The sequence below is a fragment of the Octopus bimaculoides genome, chromosome 20, assembly GCF_046866305.1.
Source record: "Octopus bimaculoides isolate indiv1 chromosome 20, ASM4686630v1, whole genome shotgun sequence".
NCBI classification, from domain to species: Eukaryota; Metazoa; Mollusca; class Cephalopoda; order Octopoda; family Octopodidae; genus Octopus; species Octopus bimaculoides.
Genome location: NC_142947.1, coordinates 26,634,189 through 26,655,795, shown reverse-complemented (window position 1 = coordinate 26,655,795; position 21,607 = coordinate 26,634,189). Strand labels below are relative to the sequence as shown.

Below are 21,607 nucleotides of genomic sequence, written 5' to 3'. Positions count from 1 at the left end.
ACGACAGGGACAAAACTAGTCGGTATACAGCACTTACTCGGTATTACCTGTATCTTTAGGGTTTGGTTGACTCCAATACCATTCATAACCTTATATATATATATATATATATATATATATATATATAGTATATGTGCCAATAGAGATTTATTATTCCTTGCCTATATATATAAATATATATATCTCTTTTACTTGTTTCACTCATTTAAGATATGAGGAATTATGTACATTATTTTCATTTGACTGATATTTATTCTCATCTTGTTTGTTGTGAACACTATGTTTCAGCTGATATTCCCTCCAGTTTTCATCAGGTTTCTTGAGGATATTTCAAACCTGGGTTCTCATTCCTCAGGTATTTTTCTATGTCATTATTATTATTTTTAATATTATTATTCAGGTCACTGCTTGAAATTGAACTCAGAATCTTGGAGTTAGTAGCCTGCACTCTAAACCACTATGCTATATGCCTGTGGCCAATTATGGAGTGAATTTTAGGGCTTATGAATCTAATACATTATTCACGTTTGACGCCATATGCCCACAGGCATATGGCATAGTGGTGAAGAGCACGGGCTACTAACCCCAAGATTCCGAGTTCAATTCCAGGCAGTGACCTGAATAATAATAATAATAATAGTAATAATAATAATAATAATAATAATAATAACAACAATAATAATAATCATAACATCGAAAAATACCTTCAGAATGAGAACTCAGGTTTGAAATTTCCCTATGACACCTGATGAAGGTTGGAGAGTATATCGGCCAAAATGTTGTGTTAACAACAAACAAGATGAGGACAAATATCCGTCAAATGTAAATAATGTACATAATTCCTCATCTCTTAAATATAGAACTGTATTATAAATCTAATATTTTCCTATCCTTCCTTACAGTCTGCAGTAAACTGTCCACAGTCTGTCTACCTTATGTGAAAGGCCTCTCTGAAAAGATACAAAAGTATCCTGAATCCATACTTGGTGCGTGTTATTAATATGTCCAGGAATGCTAGCTGATTGTCTTTTTCCTTTTCCAGTGTGAACTGTATGGATGGCTTTATTGAGTTCACATGATCTAACACCATGAAAACCAACCATAGGGTTGGTTTTCATGGTGTTGATCCTAAAGCCAAAGTATTCCCAAATTCTCAAAGTATTCCATGTATATAGGCTATTATCGGTGACAATGGCAAACCCATAGCTAAACCCTCCTCTAGTCGATATATATCAGGGCCCATACTGAAGAATAGCTAATGTTAAGTATTTTCAACTTAGCCAAGTTTTACAGAATATTTAATAGAAGAACGCTGAAGATTAGCTATTCTTGTAAAAATTTCACCTCTTTCATTAGCTAACACAACACTAAAATAAATACAGATAGCTACATTGCCGGTTCAAATCTGAAGAATTGTAATTGCAAAGATGAGACCTCCTATCCATTAGAAAGAAAATGTCTGGAGAAAGGGATTGTGTATAGGGCCAAAGTACAAATAGAAGGCTCACAAGAATACAAAACATACACAGGGGCTTCAGAAAATTCTTTCAAGACTCAATTTTATTCCCACAGAAATTCCTTCCGGTACTCCGAAATTAGGACAAAAACTAATTTGGCAAAATATGTCTGGGAATTGAAAGAAAAAGAAACCCGTCCTTTCAACATAACATGGAAAATCTTAGATAAAGCATCAGCTTACAGACATGGAGCTCATAAAAGACCCATGAAATGCAATTTATGCCTTTCGGAAAAATTCTTTATCTTATTCCAGGATAATAGCGCTTTGAATCAAAAACGCGAACTCTTAAATTCCTGCAGGCATGCAACAAAATGTCAACCAAAAAAATACCATATGGATAATATATGTTGACTTTTGAATTTGTTTCAAATGCCACTTTTGAATTTGTATTTGTAATGCATGGTTATTTTGCATTGCAACAATATCGAATATATATTTCGACACATTCTATGAGAAAACCTTCGACTGTTTTACACAAACTTTGCCAAAGTTCATCTTTATTATTTTATTATGTTATTATTATATTTTATCTTATTGCATTTTACAAACCTATTTAATTGTTACATTTACTTTATAGATAATTCTATATATGGTGCCGCATTTTGTAAATGCCTTCTTTATACAAATTTTAATATCATATAAATTGAGCATATGCATATGTATGTGTATGTGTGTGTCTGTGTATGTGTGTAAGTATATGCGTGTTTATATTTATGTACAAACGTACATGCATGTATATGTATACATGTATATACTTATATTCGTGTGAGCATGTATTTGCATACATATTTTTGTATATTTAAATACGGAAACATATATGTGTATTTGTATGCAAATATATAATTATGTATGTATATATATATATATATATATATATATATATATATATATATATATATAATTTTATTTTATGTGTGCGTTCGTTACACACATTTCGTGAACTATCTTTCTTTTCTTTTCTTACTCGAAGTATCTTTTCTCTTCCTACTCGATAACGTCTTTACACAGTCCCCTCCTTTTCTCTCTTCTCGCGCTAGCTCTCCATTTGTTTCTTTTTCTTTTTCTTTTCTCTATCTCCTCCCTATGCTTAATGTATACTTCCCATTTCTTTCGTCTGTAATAGATGACCTGTATATGTATACACCAAGAAATTTTGTATGCATGTATGTATGCATACATATATGTATATGTGTATTTGTGTATATATTTATGTCTTACCAATATATTCTATATATCTATATAACTATGTACATGCATCTGTATATTTTTGTGTATATATGTGCATTATAGATGGCTTAGTATGTGTATATGCTGCTGAAAAAATATTTATGTAATACAGCATGAAAATTTTTTTTAAAATTTTAATGTATTAATTGATTTATATTTTGTATATAATTATTTACCAGATGTATTTAGAATCTGTGCTTCGATTTAAGGTTTTCTTTGATTTTACAACAAGAATTTATTTTGTTCATTGCATGCTTATAATTGTTAGTTGAAAGGACCAATGTAACAAAGCTATTTTCAAAGGTCTATCCTTTAAACTAGTTTATGTTTGATTATATCCTCATTTTCGTTCCATTCTAACAAAACTGTCCAATGAACGGGAACGTGAAACTCTGAGTAACAGTTTTATGTGATATTTCTGCTGCTCTTAATAAAGTATATATATACTAGCTGGTGTACCCGGTAATTCCCGAGGGTAAAGATATAAGAAAACAATTTCATTATAACTGCCACAAAAGGTATATTTTCCATCACGAAAAAGTACAAAAAACTGTCTGCTGGTGGAGGGAGAGATTGTTGGAGGTTGGCAAGAGAGGTTTTCGGGGGTTGACGAGAAAGTACTCTGACTCGTTGTGGCATTTTAAAGGTGAACTTTGTGAAGGCTAATTTATTAAAGGTAATATATAAATGTAGTAATCATGTATATAAACATATGAATGAAGTGTTTAATGTTTAAGAATGAAATGAAGAAAGTGCAATAATAATATTCACACTCACCCACGGTTGCTCTCAGTAATTGCCTTTAGCTTATGGAGTTCTTATTTCTATAACTATTGAAAAGCAGTCAGAAGGATAGACATATTGTTGAGAACAAATGATATTGTTGGGGGTCTGTTATCTCCATTCCAGCCCCTGGTGGCCTAGAAGAGGTTAGAAGGGTCAGGTGGCAAAGACATTATTCTGCATGGTGAAGGCATCTGGGAAATGTACAACTGCTGTCATTCACAGAATAAACTACTGTTTTACTGTGAGAAAAGCGCTGTTGAAGTGTTAAGTGAAATTTGACAATCAAGGATCGAATCCACGCTATGCCTGCATGAAGCCACTGCAAATATGTTGTGGAATAAAAAATTTATCTACTGTCATGGAAAAAGTGTAACTGTAAAAATGCACAATTATCAGAGTAATAAGCATTCAAAAAAGTATGTATGTATAGAAATGTATGAATGAAGTCTTTAAGGTTTAAGATTCAAATCAAGGAAGTGCAATAATAATGTTTAACAGTTCAAAACTGAGTATGTGAAATGCAGAATTAGGTCAGCTGATTGTGAGAATCAAATATTGATCGCTTTGCTAAAAACTGCAGGTGGTATGGGTTATTTCCCTTCGGTTGTTTAAATAAAATATTAGTAATATGTAGTGGATAGAAGGATCTATTGGAAAGGCCCTATTATCGATTTTTTTCAACAATCTAAGTATGTCACAAGGTTTTCAGACATGAGTTCTACTCATGTTTCAAATAAAGTATAAAAGTGATATTGTCTGCAAAAATTAGAAATTGGACACACAAAAAAATCAAAATTCAAAGTAATTGAACATAATGAAACTTGTAAAATATTCGATGGCTCAATTAGTTTCATGAAAATGTATGAGCAATAAAAATTATGATTTGTAAAATAAGTATGTGATACAGGGTGTCCCAACTGAATGTAGTGTGGAAGTTTGGTTTTGTTTTTTAAGACTTTTAAGCATTCAAAGTATGAGTTCAATGTATTGGGACACACTTATTAAATACATTCTGGAATCAAAAATTTATGCAGTGTCATTGGAAACGTTTAACTGGAAAAACGGAGAATTATCGGAGTTATGGGCAATGAAAGTGTACATGCATAAAGAAAATGCAATAAGGTTTAACAGTTCAAAACTGTGAATAGTGAAATGCAGAATTAGGTCTGCTGATCGTGAGAATCAAATATTGATCGCTTTGCTAAAAACTAACAACTGTAAATGCAGGTGCTATGGGTTATTTCCCTTGAGTGTTTAAAAAAAATTAATTATATGCAGTAGATATGAAGATCCCTTCCAGGGACTGTATTATCAGTTTTTTCAACAATCTAAGTATGTCACGAGGTTTCCAGACATGAGATCTACTCATGTGTCAAGTTTCATCAAAATCAATAAAACAATGAAGGAGAAGTTAGCTAACAACACCACAAACAAACACACACTGATTTTCCACATATGTAGAAGATATATTTATATGTATATATTTATATATCTGCTCTACGGGACAACCTGCTGAGGGTCATTGACCAGATCTGTGGATGGTGCAAAGTCCCCTCTCAACCCAAAGTAACATGGTGGTGGAACAATGTTGTTGACAGGGCCATTAGGGAAAAGAAACAGGCTTGGAAGGACTGGAAGAACAGTGATATCAGGGAATTGTATCAGACCGCCAGAAGGGAAGCTAGGAGACAGGTTTAGTTAACCAGAGGGGAAGCAGATAAAAAAAGATGTGCCAATGTTCTGCGCTGTGAGGACCAAAGACTTGAGGTATTTCGTGTTGCAAGACAGTTTGTGAGAAAGAATCATGATGTCTGTTATGTTTCCCTCGGACTGACTCGCAGAGATAACATAACGAGTTATACAATTTAATTATTACATTTATTGTTCAATTACATACAAAGAACGCACTCACCCAATGTTCGTTATGAATAAACAAAAGTCATGTCCGCCATATATATATCAATGACATTTTACTACGACAGTCCCACAAGACAACAACAATGAAACAATGAACTCAGACGAACCACATGACACACGGAACGTCAGACGAATTACATATCTAACAGTCCATATAACACCTCCCCACTGAAATTGATGCTACACAAGAAGTATCAACAGCAAAGTCTCTCTTGGGTTTTACGGGTTCTCTTGGACCGTCTTGGGTTGTCTGGTCCATACTCTGGAACGGGTAACATGGTCTTGGGTCTGGTTTGTCTTTGTGTTAGTGGCACAGTTTCCGAGATCTCCATCGGGTGATCTGTTGCAAATTCAAATACAGTGTTTTCTGCATCACCAGGTTCATTGTCTTCCTCAGTTGTGTACCGCGGTCGCAGCTGTTCCCAGTGTCGTCTCCACATCGGGCCATGAGGTATGACCTTCACGTTAAAGCAGCGAGTACCCAATGACTTCTTAATGATTGCTGGTACCCATCGGGGATCTTTGTCTCGGCGAGGTCCATAGTATAGTGCATACACAGGATCTCCGGCCTTGTACTGCCTGGTAACTTTAGCGACATCAGCCGAGCTTGGAGTCACCTGAGACTTATGTGCTTCCTTAGACTGTTTGCCTTGAGCAATGTGTACTGGCGATGGCAGCAGAGAATCAATCCTTGTTCGTATCTGCCGGTGATTCAAAAGTTCACTTGGAGAGAATCCACAGGATGTCGGTGTTCTCCGGTACTGCATCAAGAATTCTTGAAGTGCTCGTGTCGGCGGAAGAGAAGACTTCCTCAGAGCTTGTTTGAAGGTCTGCACCAAACGTTCCGCTGCTCCGTTGGTAGCTGGGTGGTAAGGTGCACCTGTCAGGTGTGTGATCCCGCGTTCTTTGCACCAGCTCTGGAACTCCTCAGACGTAAAAGTTGGTGCGTTATCGGTGACCAGTGTGTGAGGAAATCCGAAGTGCGCAAAGTCTTCCTCAAGCAGATTCAAAGTGGCTTTGGAGGACGTGGAGGAAGTGGGATGAATGCATGGGTACTTGGAATAAGCATCTGTGATCACCAGCCAATCTCTACCCATAAAATTTATTGCATGGTCCAGATGTAAGCGGCTCCACGGCTTTTCTGGTAACATCCATGGGTGAACTGGAGGCTTAGATGGCTGCCTTTGATGTTCGTTACATGAATCACATCGTCGACTGGCTATCTCTATAGCAGCATCGATACCAGGCCAATATACAGCAGTTCTTGCTAGTTGTTTCATGCGTTCCATGCCAAAGTGTCCGAGATGCAGAAGATTGAGGATCTTTGGCTGCAAGCTATGTGGAATCACAACTCTAGATCCATGTATAAGGCATCCATGACAGATACTAAGTGAGTTTGATAACTTACGGAACTTGTTGACTTCGTCATTGATCTCCATGTTCTTTGGTGGCCAGCCTTCACGGACGTAGCGCATCACTGTAGATATCACTGGATTTTTCCCTGACTCTTGACGGAGGACGTTAGCATCCACAGGTTGGACTTGAATACTAAGAGCTTTGATGGCACACACCATGTCTATGTCTTCACCATTTTCCTTTCTGTCAAAGTCGTTGTCATCACCGAATGGCAAGCGACTGAGGGCATCAGCATTGCCATGATCTGCTGATTTCCGATATTCAATGGTGTAGTCAAACTGGTTCAGCCACAGGGCCCATCGTGCTAGTCTGTTAGCAGCGAGAAGTGGCGTCCCTTTCCTCGGACTGAATAGTGATGTCAGTGGCTTGTGGTCAGTCACGAGTATGAATTTACGACCGTACAAATATTGGTAAAACTTCTGCAAGCCAAATATGATAGCTAGGGCTTCCTTTTGAATTTGACTGTAGTTACGCTGTGCAGAAGTGAGAGTCTTGGACATATTGGATATTGGGCGCTCGCTTCCATCAGGATAGCGGTGAAACAGGACTGCTCCAATACCAACGTTTGATGCGTCACAAGCCAGTCCCAAAGTTTTGTTTGGATCGAAGTGTATCAGAACTTGACTTGATGAAAGTACATTTTTCAAGTGATCAAAAACTGACTGTTCCTCATCTCCCCACTTCCAAATAGTTGACTTTTTTGTAAGGCAATAGAGTGGCTCTGCTATACTGGCTAGGTTTGGGATAAACTTTCCATAAAACTGAACTGAACCTAGGAAAGATTTCAAGCTTGATTCGTTCGTTGGAGATGGCATCTTTAAGACTGCTTCGACTTTGGATCCCTTAGTGATCCCTTCAGCCGACAAAATGTGTCCAAGGTATTCTACACTGGGTAGTGCAAACTGGCACTTTTCACGGCGACATCTGAGTCCATTGTCGCTTAGACGTGTGAGCAGACACTTTAGGTTGTTTAAGTGACTGTTTGCATCTTTCCCACTGACGAGCATGTCATCCTGGAAGACGGCCACTCCAGGTAGATCATGGGTCAGGTTTTCCATGATCTCCTGAAAGTAACCAGGTGCTGACTTGATTCCAAAAGGGAGTCGTTGTTGCAGGAGTACTCCACGGTGAGTGCTGAGTGCGAGTCTGCGTTGACTTTCTGGAGCCAGCTTGATCTGATTATAGGCATCAGCAAGGTCTATCTTTGTATATCCGAATCCACCTCCGAGTTTCTGCATCAGTTCAGCAGGGAGTGGCATTGGATGACGGTGATCAGCAAGTTGGTCATTAATTCCCACAGAGTAGTCACCACAAATCCGTAGTTTGGGCTTCAGGTTGCTTGAAGCGTGTGCTTTACGAATCGGTACCACTGGCGTTCCGTATTCATTGAATTGAACAGGCTTCCAGATTCCCTTGGCGATGCCTTCTTCGTAACCTTTGGCCAGGTCATCACGAAGAGCAAATGGGACCGGACGTGCCTTGTGAAAGACTGGTGTTGCGTCCGATTTGAACTTCACTTCCAGTTCAAAGTTCTTGAGACATCCCAATTCTTGCTTGAAAAGATCTGGAAATTCATCACACATGTTGTTACAATCTTGCTGCAGGGAAACATAGGGCTCGCTTGAGGTCTTTGGATACATCCCTTCTGCACCTTCCCTCTTAGCTTGGCTGTCTATGCTTTTCAAACCTAGAGCAGTGTCTACGGAAATTCCCAGAGTCTGGATAGCATTCCGACCCAGCAAATTAAGATCAGAGATCTTGGTGACTATGTAAGGTATAAGATCCTGCTTACCAGTTGTTGGATCCTTGGTTTGGCCCATGAAAGTTCCTAGAACAGGCAGGTTGTGCTTGCTGGCAGATTCATAGCGATGCTTGACATCTTGCAGCTTTGGTCTTCCAAGTTGTTTCCAGACTGACAAGGAAACAAAATTGCCTGTAGTAGCAGTGTCCAATTCCATTGTGAACAGTCTGTTCTGGATTGTTACTGGCACAATTAAACTATGAGTGTCTCGGGAAACTTCACCTAGGATCGCCTTGACTAGCTCAGCTTTTGTGATTCTTTTCACGGGAGTTTGTGAATGGCCATTGCGTTGCTGATGTTGTTTTTTCCTACACACCGCTTGCAAATGACCCTTTTTGTCACAAAAATGACATTTGGTTTCCCTGAAAGGACAGTCTGTTGCTTTGTGGGCCTTTCCACATCGGTAGCATTTCTCCTGGTTTGTGGAATAAGACTGCTGATGTTTCTTTTGAGGACTCTTATTCCTGTTCTGCTGGACCTTGTACACCTTCTTGGTTTTGGAACCGTATACAGTTTCTTTTTCAACCTTTGCTGCGTCTTCAGTCTCAATGGCAACCTGGACAGCACGGGCAAAATCTAGTTCTGAGTCTTTTATCTTAAAAAGCGCCTTCAGAACCGCTTCATTGTTAACCGAACATATGAATCTCTGTCTCAGAGCTTCATCCTGTGGGTTGGTGATCGCTGGAAAATCACAGGTAGCTGCATCCTGGCGTATACGTGCTGCCAGCTCCTGGAGAGTTTCGCCTGGCTTCCGCTGCATATCACTCCAAAACTTGAAACGCTCTCTCACAATGAAAAGTTTAGGGTCGAACTGTTCCTTCATGAAGTCAACGATTTCGTCCATTATCAAGTTGTTGATATCTTTAGGCGGATTTTGTTGGGTAGCCAGATTAGCAAGTTGTTTGTAAACAGTAGCAGTCTGATTGGTCAGGAACACTTGTGCCATGCGTTTTTCAGGTACAGCATTAGCAGCCACAAACGTACGGAATCTTGACCAGTAATCAGGCCATAGTTCTGTCGCTGAATCAAATGCAGTAAATGGTGGAATCGACACTGTTGTTGAAGCAGCTGAAAAATAGCCACTAGAATCGCCTTCAACTTGTCGAGCACCAAACAGTTTTAACAGAGCGTCCATATCTCTCTGATGTTGTTGCATTTGCTTGTCCATTTGTTCCCTAAACAATTTAATAAGTTCTACTGTCTGTTTTTCAGCCATTGTTATTACGATGAATAATTTTACGGTAAAGTAAGCATGTATCCTATCGGTCCTATCGGTCCTATCGATCCTATCGGCGACGCCAATAAACTCTGTTATGTTTCCCTCGGACTGACTCGCAGAGATAACATAACGAGTTATACAATTTAATTATTACATTTATTGTTCAATTACATACAAAGAACGCACTCACCCAATGTTCGTTATGAATAAACAAAAGTCATGTCCGCCATATATATATCAATGACATTTCACTACGACAGTCCCACAAGACAACAACAATGAAACAATGAACTCAGACGAACCACATGACACACGGAACGTCAGACGAATTACATATCTAACAGTCCATATAACAATGTCATAGGAGAGAAATGTGTCCACATGGATGTTGGTTCACTTACATTAAATGAGGCTGCAAAGAGAGGGGTTTGGAGATGCCACTATGAAAGGTTGCTAAATAAAGAGAATGAATGGGAGAAAGAGAGTCTGCCAAATGCCAACCCAATAGAAGGACCAGCGATCCGAATTGACAGTAACTTGGTAGATAGAGCAATTAAGGGTATGAATACAGGGAAAGCCCCCGGCCCATCAGGAATCACCACAGAGATGCTCAAAATATCTAGCGGTGTCGCCTATAGCCTAGTCACCCATATAGTTAACCAGGTGATACACAAAGGAGTCATAACCAATGACTGGTGTATCAGCACCATAGTCAACTGCTACAAAGGTAAAGGTGACGCTTTAGATACAAATAATTACAGAGGTATCAACCTTTTAGATCAGGTAATGAAAGTCACGGAGAGGGTCATAGCCCAACTAATTAGGGAGATAGTCAGTTTAGATGAGATGCAGTTTGGGTTCGTGCCTGGGAAAAGCACCACTGATGCTATATTTCTGGTAAGACAGCTTCAGGAGAAATACCTAGCCAAGGATAAACCTCTGTACCTGGCTTTCGTTGACATGGAGAAAGCCTTTGACAGGGTTCCCCGATCCCTCATCTGGTGGTCAATGAGGAAACTAGGGATAGAAGAATGGTTAGTGAGAGCTGTGCGAGCCATGTACAGAGACGCTGTTAGTAAGGTGAGGGTTGGCAATGAGTACAGTGAAGAATTCCGGGTGGAGGTAGGGGTCCACCAAGGTTCTGTTCTCAGCCCCCTCCTATTTATCATAGTCCTCCAGGCTATAACAGAGAAATTCAAGACAGGATGCCCGTGGGAGCTCCTCTATGCTGATGACCTTGCTCTAATTGCTGAGTCACTATCAGAACTAGAGGAAAAGTTTCAGGTGTGGAAGTAAGAATTAAAATCGAAGGGCTTTATAGTCAACCTAGCTCAAACCAAAGTCTTAATAAGTAGGAAGGCAAACAAACCCCAAATCCCTTCAGGTAGATGGCTCTGCTCGATCTGTAGAAAAGGCATAGAAAAGCACTGGGCACATCCATAAGATGTACCCAGTGTAAGCTATAAAAATGTGTCTTGACCATACGTGTACTGATGAGTAAAGGGTGCATATTACTGCATTAATTATGAAATCATGATCTACCGTTCAGTCAGCTTTTAGGGGGCTAGCTTTGAGAGTTGCACTCCCTCGCATTCGGTAAAAATGTGTTTATTATGGTAGTTTGACTTTAGAGTCCCTCTTAGCGTGAGGCATTTATGTATAGTAATGCCATATAAATAAATATATTTATAGGGAATAAATGATGGATTTTTCCCTTATGAGGTTTTTTCATGCTAACTACTTGATAAATTCTTACAAAGGCTTTATCCTATTATTGAATATATATATATATATATATATATATATATATATATATATATATATATATATACATACATACACACACATATATATATAATAGGATAAAGACTTTAAAAGAATTTATCAAGTAGTTAGCATGAAAAAAACTCATAAGGGAAAAAAAACCCATCATTTTTCCCTATAAATATATTTAATTTATATAAGAGTATTACTATACAATAACGCCTCACGCTAAGAGGGACTCCGGAAGTCAAACTACTATAATAAGCACATTTTTAACCGATCGCGTGGGAATGCAACTCTCAAAGCTAACCTCATTAGCTTTGAGAGTTGCATTCTCTCGCGATCGGTAAAAATGTGCTTATTATAGTAGTTTGACTTCTGGAGTCCCTCTTAGCGTGAGGCGTTATTGTATAGTAATGCCCTTATATCAATTAAATATATATATATATATTTATAAAGCAACCTAGGTGGCAAGCTGCAGAATTGTTAGCACATCAGTCAAAATACTTAGCAGTATTTCATCTGTCTTTTCGTTCTAAGTTAAAATTCCACTGCGGTTGACTTTGCCTTTCATCTTTTTGATGTTGATAAAATAAGTACCAGTTGAACACTAGGGTTGGTGTCATCAGCTTATCCCCTCTCTATAATTACTGGCATAGTATCAAAATTTGAAATCAATATTTAATATAATTATCAAAATTTCTTTTGAATCATACAAGACCTGGTGTGAGTAATCACTTTCAAATCAAAGAATATTTAAATCAAAAATTATGGCATTAAGCAGAGGGAACAGCAAAAAGACCGAGCGGTATCACAAATGTCTTGTTTTCAAGGTGTCAAGTCTCTCATACAGTATGTGACCTGTAACGCTACTTCCTCCAGTGACTAACTGGTGATATCTTTGTCAGACTCAGGCTTTCTGGCCTGACACAGATGATCACAAAGAAATGAATCAACAGCTCTGATAGTTTTCTTTCCAAAATTTTAGTGGTGGAAGTTTATTGTCTTAGAGAATAAATGGGAGGAGGAGAGCCTACCAAATGTTGACTCAGTTGAGGGGGCCAGCTACTCAAATTGATAGCACCCTGGTAGATAAAGCAATTAAGGATATGAAGTCAGGGAAAACCCCCGGCCCATCAGTAATCACTGTTGAGATGCTTAAAATATCTGGTGGTGTGGGTTATAGTCTAGTCACCTGTATTGTAAATCAGGTAGTTCACAAAGGAGTCATACCTAATGACTGATGCAGCAGCACCATAGTCAACTGCTACAAAGGTAAAGGTGATGCTTTAGATAGAAATAACTACAGGGGTATCAAACTGCTGGATCAGGTGATGAAGGACACAGAGAGGGTCATAGCCCAACTAATTAGGAAGAGAATTAGCCTAAATGAGATGCAGTTTAGTTCTGTGCCAGGTAGAAACACCACTGATGCTATATTTCTGGTTAGGCAACTGCAAGAGAAATACATAGCCAAAGATAAACCTCTGTACTTGGCTTTTGTTGACTTGGAGAAAGCCTTTGACAGGGTCCCCCAATCCCTTATCTGGTGGGCAATGTAGAAATTAGGGATAGACAAGTGGTTAGTAACAGCTAGCTGTACAGGCCTTGTACAGGGATGCTGTCAGTAAGATGAGTGTCAGCAACGAGTATAGTGAAGAATTCCAGGTAGAAGTAGGGGTTCACAAAGGATCAGTCCTCAGCCCCCTCTTATTCTTCATAGTCCTCCAGGCAATAACAAAGGAATTCAAGACATGATGCTCCTGGGAGCTCCTCTATGCTGATGACCTTACTCTCATAGCTGAATCACTCTCAGAACTAGAGAAGAAATTTCAGGTGTTGAAGCAAGGTCTAGAATTGAAGGGCCTTAGAGTCAATGTAGCAAAAACCAAAGTCCTAGTAAGTAGGAAGGTGAACAAATCACAACCCCCTTCAGGTAGATGGCTCTGCTTGATCTGTAGAAAAGGTGAAAGTAGAAACTCCATAAGATGTACCCAGTGTAAGCTATGGATACATAAGAGGTGCAGCAATATCAAAGGAAGGTTTACCAGGATGATAGTTTTTGTGTGCAGCAGATGCACAGGAGCAATAAACACCAAAGATATTCAGAAAACAGATTCCATCACATGCCAGGGGGAGAAACTAGAAGTAGCTGATAGCTTCTGCTACTTAGGTGACCAAGTCTGTAGTGGGAGTGGATGCTCTGAGAGCATTGCCACTAGAATAAGCTCCTCCCTCTGCTGGTAACAAAGGGCCTCTCTCTCAGAATGAAAGATAGACTGTATGATACATGTGTGAACAGCCATGCTACATGGCAGTGGAACATGGGTCATGACTGTTGAGGACATACATAGGCTTGAAAGAAATTAAGCTAGTATGATCCACTGGATGTGTAATGTCAGTGTGCACACACTACAGAGAGTAAGCGCCCTGAGAGAAAAGTTGGACATAAGAAGCATCAGCTGTGGTGTACAAGAGAGATGACTGAGCTGGTATGGTCATGCGCTGCGTATGGATGAGGAGAGCTGTGTGAAGAAGTGTTACACCCTAACATTGGAAGGAACCAGTGGAAGAGGGAGACCCAGGAAGACATGGGATGAGGTGGTGAAGCAATGACAAGAGACCGCATCCTTTGGAGATATACTGTGATTGAAAAGACTCAGCAAGTGAGATCACAGCCAGTGTTGCATAACCAGTGTTGCATAACCAGCCCATTTAAAAATACACTTGAATCATCGGGTGATACGCTGCACTTGAGAAGACCTATTGCATCAAGTAAAATCAAAAATCTAAATCAAAAGCAAATCAAGATCAAAATCAAAATGGAAATTGTGGTAGTGGCTAATGCCAGTGCCGCTTGACTGGCACCCATGCTGGTGGCACGTAATAAGCCTCATTCAAGTGTGGGTCGAAGCCAGTTCTGCCTAACTGGCTCCTGTGCCGATGGCACGTAAAAAGCACCATCCGAACGTGGTCGATGTCAGTACCGCTTAACTGGTTCCCGTGCTGGTGGCACGTAAAAAGCACCCACTACACACTCGGAGTGGTTGGTGTTAGGAAGGGTATCCAGCAGTAAAAAACCTGCCAGATCAGATTGGAGTCTGGCGCAGCCTACTGACTTGCCAGTTCCAAGTCAAACTGTCCAACCCATGCCAGCATGGAAAGCGGACGTTAAACGATGATGATGATGATGATGACTTCAGTAGTAAATTCTTGGACAGAGTTGTTTACAAACTCTTAATTTATTAAAATCTTTAAGGTCTTTAAATGCCACTTATAAGTTTAAATGATTCTACAAAAAATATATTTAATGTCAAAGTTTATTTATGCAGAACTAAAGAGAAATCAAAAGAATTGAATGAATTATCAAAATTAACTAGTGAAGTAATATTAATTATTTCCAAAAGAACTTGAGCTAATTTATCATTAAACGTGACAATAACTATATTTTCACCTATATCGTATATCTAGGAACTACTACAATATCCTGCGCTTGTTTTGAGAAGATCCTATTTAGGCAATATATGTTTATCAAATAAGTTTCAAACATTGCAGAACAGGTGAGAATATGTTGTTTGAAGCAATATTGCCACACAATAAACATATTTAAAATAATTCATCCAAATTGTAGAAGAATATTTTCAAAATTTTCCAATATTTACCGATGTAAAAGGGAAGGTTGCCAAAGATCACTTCACACGTATCTTCACTCTCATCATGATGGTAGAAACATCTCTAAAAGAATGATCTCCCTCTGTCTGGAATATTCGTGTCGCCACAACGGCTAGATAAAAAATGAAGATAGATATCCCAGCCAAATATTAATACAATTATCATTAGTCCCCGAACTTAGGAGGCCTACAGATTGCTTTTGCGGTTAGTTCCACATACAGATATTCAAACACACGTGAATGGGTGAGGGGAGTGCGTGTACATGTGTGTGTGCGAAAGTTTTATGCATGTGTATGTATGTGTGTGATTTCTGTGCACGTGAGCGTACGTTTCTTTTTTCTTTTTGATGTGTGTGTGTGTGTGTTTGCGTCCGTTGGCTTTGAGTGTGTATGTGTGTACACGCGCGTGAAATTTGATGTAAGGGACATAACTCTAATGTAATAAATATCGATAAATATTAGGTTGTCTCACATGAAATGTCGTATTTGAAAGGTAACAATAAAATATTTCAGAACTGATTTATCTAATCAAAGTAAGATCCGTGTTTATTTATGATGTTTACCCAACGTTTCTCTGTCATATATTCCATCTTTAAAAAAAATTCGGTCTAGATGGAGGATATGTAAACGGAACCCTTCCTCCCTTAATTTTTTTTTTACGGATTCCCACGTTTTAGGCTATGGAGACTCCGATTCTGAAAAAAATTTTTCAAAAATCGCAACTTCAAAATTTCAGCCCCGCTCCCTATTTCTTCATTTTTAACTTTTTACGAAAATTTTTTTTTTTTTTTTGCGAAATACGTACAAAAATACGGAGATTATGATTCTGAAAAAAAATTGTTTGTAAAATTTCAACTTTTCAAAAAAAAAAAAAATTCCCCTCCCCCCAGTCAAGTAGGTTATTTACATGCTAGAAATAACAGCCAAATCTCACAAAACTGCGATAACATAATGAAAGAAAATTGTAATCAATCTACTCACCTTTCTGCAAAGATTTCTTTCAGAGTAGTAATTTCCCGCAGTAATATGAAATTAAAGTTTTTTTGTTTTTTTTTTTAAGTTACCAAAGAAAATGAGTTTTGCAGTGATTCATCGACGCGGGACCATTTCATGTCGCCCAATGATCCAGTCACATACTTTAGCCGTCTTTTGATACGGGACCAATAGGCCTCAAGGTGGTTCGTGCAAGAGCCAGTTTCAGGGTCGACGAAATTCTTTGAATGGTTAACCGTTTTGTGAATGTAACCCAGCTGTTGTAAGTTCCTATAGCTGGCCCATTTGTCTGTATGTATTATAGTACCGGGAAACACATTTTCAATTATAACAGCTTCTAGTGTTGCTGCGCTTCTGTCAGGTACACGCTGTAGAAATCCTTTTTTCACAGTGGTGTCATAGCACCCCGACAACCCACGTTTGATGGCATATTCTCCCTACGTGGTTCTTCCTTTCAAAGAGCAAGCTCTCGTCTATTTCTACCTCATCACCTGGACCACCGAGCGGAGCTTTGTCTCGAAGCATCATCCCCGAACACACTTCTCGACAAAACTCATACCACTGCATCGCGGTTTTGTTATCTACTCCGGTATATTAAGCCGCAGTAGATATAGGTGCCTCGGACACACGAAATGGAAGACAATGTGAAATATTTTCTGTAAGGACAACTTTGACTTTTCCATAAAAGTTTTTGTCCTTATTCCGTAAAAACAGAAATTTAAGAGAGGAAGGGTTCCGTTTACACATCCTCCATCTGGACCTTTTCATGCATACAATGAATTTCCTGGCAATACGATGTTGCTGTTACCATTTTTCCTTGTTGCAAAAATGAATAATGAATAACTCCCTTTGCAGACCACCATACAGTGGCCACTAACTTTTTAGGGTGCAACGGTGGGTTTGGGTAGTGTTTAGGTGACTCTTCTGCATCTAATCATTGTCTTGTTCTCCTGCTGTTGTCAAAAAGTATCCATTTCTCATCACAAGTAATGATTTAATGCAAAAATGGTCTTCTTCCAGTTGAGAAAGCAATAAGGAGCACACTTCTAGGCGTCTGTTTATTTTTTAATCTCGTTCAGTTGATGTGGAGCAAACCTATCCGTTTTCTTGACTTTTCCAATTTTTTACAGGTGTCCAAAAACAGTTGTGCGAGATGTTTGGAGTTCTGATGAAAGTTTTCAAACCTCTGATTTCGGGTTTTGTTCAACCAAAGCATTTAATTTATCATGCCGAATAACTGATTTGGGCCTACCCCTTGGTTTATTTTCAAGGCTATCATCTCCTGAACGAGAGCTTTGGAACCATCTCTTAACAGTTCTGCGGCAGAGTAACCCAGTTTGTATTCATACGAGAAAATCACTCAACATAGTTTGGTTGTTATCATTTTCATAAGGTATGCGGGTACGAATTTTGTATACCAATATTGTTGGCAAAGAAAAAGAGTCAAGATTAAATGCAAGGTAGACATAATTAAGTTTTTAAATGACTGAAGCAACAAGTAATTAAAGATGCGACATTTCATGTGAAACAACCTAATATTAACCATTTCCTGTAGCCGGCAGAACAAAATGCTTAGCGGCATTTTTCTAGTTTTACTTTCAGAGGTTGAATTTGCCTTGATTTCTTTCTGGGTCGATAAAATATGTACCAGTCAAGCACTAGAGTCGATATAATCGACTAGCTCCCATCTCTCACAATTTCAAGCGTTGTGCCTGTGGTAGAAAGGATCTTCTACAGTAAAATGTTTTTGCTTCTGCAACAATGAATATGTAGTGTTTTCGGCTATGGAGATACCGATTCTGAAAAAGAAATTGGCAAAAATCGCAGCTTCATAATTTCAATTCCACCACCACCACCATCAACTACTATGACACGAGCCGTTGCTTATTTCTCTCACCCACGTTTTTTTTTTCAACACCAATTGAGGCCGAGAAAAGAACAAACGAGTGAACAGTGATTTCTCTTGTCGCCTGATTCCACATGGCTTGAAAAACAGAAAAAAAAAAAAACAACGTTGCTTCCATCTATTGTCTTACAGGACACAACACACAAAGAAAAAAAAATACTACACACACGCACATACATAAAATTTTTTGCTTGTATTGTTTTTTTTCCTTGCAGCAACGACGTAAGGTTGGTCAACAATATTTTTTTCTACAGACAGTACAAAGCAACACCTTCTAAGGTCTAGCCACTAACCACAGAGCGCACAGCCAGTTCTAGCGACGACACGAAAATAGCCTCATGGAGATCCAACACTTCGTTCAGCAGCTTACGCACCTCCATCTTCATCGCCTCCAGCTTCTTAGGGTCAACACCAACTTCTTGCTACGTACACAACAACCAACAGCACTCGCACAGGTTCTATCTCAACACTGTTTGTGAATTATTTCACCATGGTTAACAGCGAATACAACCTGCGAGAACTCCTGTATCAAGTAACCGGCAGCAGCATTGAAGCCACAACCTCTCACGACATGTGCCTCTCCTCCGGCTCTGTTACGCGGCCTCGACTTCTTGTTACAGCACCTCAACTACTGTGTACCTTAACTACGAGCTGGTATTTACTATCCTTGTGTCTGGACTTTCTTCTAACGCCCTTATAGACTCTTTTCTATGCTCTGTATTACTTGCACCAACATGCATCCATGTTTGTATACACATACACTTTGTTTACATGATGGCCTGCCTATTATTGTGTTTATATGTCACACTCACACAAACAGAAAAAAAAAAGCAAGCACCATTGTTTTTTGATTTTACGAATATTTTTTTTCTCTCCTATGCACACATGGTTCCACAATCTTTTCCAAGATTGATCTGGTTCGCGCTTATCACCAGATTCCACCATTTATCGCAACTTTTTCAGCGATTCCGCGCATATAATGTGCACACTGTCTTCTAAAACAGACAAACTCTCTCCTCGTCCTTTCAGTCACCTGGACTATATTTCACAGTCATTTGCCAGGGAAGCAGAACATCCCTGTTGATGCTCTCACGAGACTCCCTATCAATTCTATTTCCTCTCCTGCAGCAATTGATTTACTTGCTATTTCGCAGGATCAAACTCTTTTGCCGATGTTAGATTTAACTTCGCCAACATACAACAATTGTAAATTTGCCTATCTTCCACTCCCTTCATCGAAGGCATCGTATACGCACCACCAGCTACCATCCCGCTTCTAATGGGATGGTTGAGCGATTTCATAGGCAACTTAAGGCTGCCTTACGCGCCTCGCCCAACCCGCAGTCTTGGGTTGAATTTCTTCAAGGTCGGCGCTAATGGTTGTACAGAGATTGTGTCTGTCGAACGTCTGAAAAAGCGTACCTTGACAAACCCTCAACTTCCGTGGACGACGTGCCCGTTTTTCAAACACCGCACACACCACTGTCAACATCTTTACCAATGCATACACTAACATCAATACCATCACAAACACACACACCAGAAACCACTCCACCTTCGTCGTTGCGACAAAACTCAAATAACCCTTATGTCACTAGATCTAGCCGGACAGTGCATTGGTCAAAGAAATTTTCCAAAACAATATACATTTGACATTTTTGTGCCGCCGGCATTTCATTTCTCAGTACAAACAAACGTTGTTTTTCTTCCATTTCTGTGCACAGTAACGTGCTAAAAGAAAATATGTACACATTACACATTGTTTCAACCTTTGCTTACACATTTGCTCACGCCAACACCTTCGTTGCAACTTTCTTTCACACAGACCCTTTATCTCTAGGTCTGGCTGAACTTTTCATGTTGAACAGAACTTTTTTTCTTACTCACATCGTGTCGGATGCAAAAGTTTTGCTTCCATTATTGCATCCGACACAGCATTGTTTTGCAAATTTATTGAGTTTGTCATTCTTTGTTTTAACAAAACAATTTTTGTTTTTTTATTGTATAATTTTAGCCATATTTTCTGGGTTCGGCGGCCATCTTGTTTCCGCGCCCTCTACAATCTTTCCTTGTTTCGTGCTATGCACTCGGTGGGGAGACATTGTAGTGGCGCGTGTGGCCTCCATCTTGGGAAGTGCCATTGCGCATGTGCAAGGACTTGCTGTCAGCGGAAGTACCCGAGCACGCATGCGCAATGCAACAGGTGGAGAGAAAGCAATAGCATCCGATCTCTTATCCACCCAGCAGCTGTGGCGACAGGACGTTCTTTCAGGCTGTCCCAACTCGACCCCGACATGTGGTCGAAGCTTCCTTTGGTATTCTAGCGGCATGCCTGTTCACCCAGGAACAAAACGGCTCTACACCAACCTAGAATAAACTATTGATCTGTCGTTACCGTTATCCCTTGTGTTGTTGTATTTCTGGATTTTAATGAGTAATATAAGAACTGGGGAGAGACGGCCGAGCCGTCATATCTCATCAAATTCTTATAACACCAAAATTGAAAGTAATCTGAGCAAAATTAAGGGGGGACTCATTTTGCGAATGAGAAAGACTAGATCCTTGGGGGATCGATCCAAGTATTCTGGATTATTTTTTTATATTTTTATTACCTTACATACCTTTCTCTTGTACACGCACACACATATACTCACACAGTTTCAGCGTTGAACATTATCATCCCATTTCCATTGTGGCCAGTGCCGCCTGGGTGGCCTTCGTGGGATTTTCGATTGAGATCGCTGCCAGTGCCGCTGGACTGGCTCTTGTACGGGTGACACATGAGGTTTTTCGAGCGAGATCGTTGCCAGTGCCCCTGAACTGGCTCTTGTGCGGGTGACACATGAGGTTTTTCAAGCGAGATCGTTGCCAGTGCCCCTGGACTGGCTCTTGTGCGGGTGACACATGAAATTTTTCGAGCTAGATCGTTGCCAGTGCCTCTGAACTGGCTCTTGTGCGGGGCCGTCGTAGGATTTTCGAGCGAGATTGTAGCCGGTGCCCCTGGACTGGCTCATGTGCGGGCGAAACATGAGGTTTTTCGAGCGAGATCGTTGCCAGTGCCCCTGGACCAGCTCTTGTGCGGGTGACACATGAAATGTTTCGAGCGAGATCGTTGCCAGTACCCCTAAACTGGCTCTTGTGCGGGGCCGTCGTAGGATTTTCGAGCGAGATCGTTGCCGGTGCCCCTGGACTGGCTCATGTGCGGGCGAAACATGAGGTTTTTCGAGCGAGATCGTTGCCAGTGCCCCTGGACCAGCTCTTGTGCGGGTGACACATGAAATGTTTCGAGCGAGATCGTTGCCAGTGCCCCTAAACTGGCTCTTGTGCGGGGCCGTCGTAGGATTTTCGAGCAAGATCGTTGCCGGTGCCCCTGGACTGGCTCATGTGC

At 39.9% G+C, this 21,607-nt stretch overlaps 1 protein-coding gene across 10 annotated transcripts in view; it reads right to left on the bottom strand.

Annotated features, from left to right (window-relative positions):
* Window positions 1–15,717, bottom strand: part of LOC106867506 (uncharacterized) — a 348,378-nt gene extending 332,661 nt beyond the window's left edge. For 9 of the 10 annotated variants that reach the window (XM_089338260.1, XM_052975069.2, XM_052975065.2 and 6 more), the window contains exon 1: window positions 15,312–15,583. The gene's annotated coding sequence lies outside the window, so the exon portion shown is untranslated. Of the gene's footprint in view, window positions 1–15,311 lie in introns of all 10 variants that reach the window. The other variant, XM_052975064.2, reaches the window with a different exon arrangement.
* Between the last annotated feature and the right edge of the window lie 5,890 nt (window positions 15,718–21,607).